The sequence below is a fragment of the Centropristis striata genome, chromosome 17 (genome assembly GCF_030273125.1).
Source record: "Centropristis striata isolate RG_2023a ecotype Rhode Island chromosome 17, C.striata_1.0, whole genome shotgun sequence".
Taxonomy (NCBI): Eukaryota; Metazoa; Chordata; class Actinopteri; order Perciformes; family Serranidae; genus Centropristis; species Centropristis striata.
In genome coordinates, this window is record NC_081533.1 from 32,809,666 (window position 1) to 32,811,777 (window position 2,112).

Below are 2,112 nucleotides of genomic sequence, written 5' to 3' on the forward strand. Positions count from 1 at the left end.
ATGTGTATTAATATATATATATATATTAATATGGCAAATGTGACCGGCTACTGCAAATGGCTATTGTGACCGGCTAATGTAACCAGCTACTGCAACTGGCTAATGTGACCCGCTACTGCGACTGGCTGCTGTGACCCGCTATTGTGACCGGCTACTGCGACTGGCTAATGTGACCCGCTACTGCGTCTGGCTAATGTGACCGCCTACTGCGACTGGCTAATGTGACCTGCTACTGCGACTGGCTAATGTGACCTGCTACTGCGACTGGCTAATGTGACCCGCTACTGCGTCTGGCTAATGTGACCGGCTTATGTGACCGGCTACTGCGACTGGCTAATGTGACCTGCTACTGCGACTGGCTAATGTGACCGGCTACTGCGACTGGCTAATGTGACCCGCTACTGCGTCTGGCTAATGTGACCGCCTACTGCGACTGGCTAATGTGACCCGCTACTGCGACTGGCTAATGTGACCTGCTACTGCGACTGGCTAATGTGACCCGCTACTGCGTCTGGCTAATGTGACCGGCTTATGTGACCGGCTACTGCGACTGGCTAATGTGACCTGCTACTGCGACTGGCTAATGTGACCGGCTACTGCGACTGGCTAATGTGACCCGCTACTGCGTCTGGCTAATGTGACCGCCTACTGCGACTGGCTAATGTGACCCGCTACTGCGACTGGCTAATGTGACCTGCTACTGCGACTGGCTAATGTGACCTGCTACTGCGACTGGCTAATGTGACCTGCTACTGCGACTGGCTAATGTGACCCGCTACTGCGACTGGCTAATGTGACCTGCTACTGCGACTGGCTAATGTGACCTGCTACTGCGACTGGCTAATGTGACCCGCTACTGCGACTGGCTAATGTGACCCGCTACTGCGACTGGCTAATGTGACCTGCTACTGCGACCGGCTAATGTGACCGGCTTATGTGACCGGCTACTGCGACTGGCTAATGTGACCGGCTATTGTGACTGGCCACTGCGACCAGCTACTGTGACCGGCTTTCTTAAATGTTTTTGTTCCGGGGTCATACGCCAGCGCGGGGGGTTGGAGGGTGGAGCATGCAGAGATTGGGCACATGCGTTATATAAATGATTTGTAATGTGTATTAATATATATATTAATATGGCTAATGTGACCGGCTACTGCAAATGGCTAATGTGACCGGCTACTGCAAATGGCTAATGTGACCGGCTACTGTGACTGGCTAATGTGACCGGCTACTGCGACTGGCTATTGTGACCGGCTACTGCGACTGGCTAATGTGACCGGCTACTGCGACCGGCTATTGTGACCGGCTACTGCGACTGGCTATTGTGACCGGCTAATGTGACTGGCTAATGTGACTGCCTAATGTGACCGGCTACTGCGACCGGCTATTGTGACCTGCTACTGCGACTGGCTAATGTGACCGACTACTGCGACCGGCTTATGTGACCGGCTAATGATACCTGCTAGTGTGACCGGCTAATGCTACCGGCTAATGCGACCGGCCACTGCGACCAGCCACTGCGACCAGCTACTGTGACCGGCTTTCTTAAACCTTTTTGTTCCTGGGTCATACGCCAGCATGGAGGGTTGGAGGGTGGAGCATGCAGGGATTGGGCACATGCGTTGTCTTGTCATACATGCTGGCAAAAATCCTATTCCAATCGCAATATTTGGGTGTCTTAATCGGAGTTGGAGAACCCCGACATTAGTTGGATTCCGCCTCACCTGCTTCGGGCCTCAGCCTTACCTTTATGGCAGAAGCGTTGCCGTCGCAGAAGTGGCAGTCGGCTGATGAAGCTGAGGTTCCTCTTCGTCCATTTCCCGGACAGGACTTGGATTATTCCCTCGTTTTGCTGCGCCCCGGCGCTTCCCATAGACGCCTGCCTGGTACCTGTCACCGGCTCATTCGAGGGACCCTGGCCCCACCGCCTCTGCCCCCTCCAGCTCTCTCAGCGCGGGATAAACCACCAGCTCCTGAGGACGCTGCCTCTGGCTCCCTGATCCACGGCATCAAAGCACGGCATCCCTTTTCATTGTTACGCCGATGACAGTCAGATATATGTGCCGCTGAAGAAAAAAGATGCTTTCTCCCTCACACCGCTCCTGTCATGTC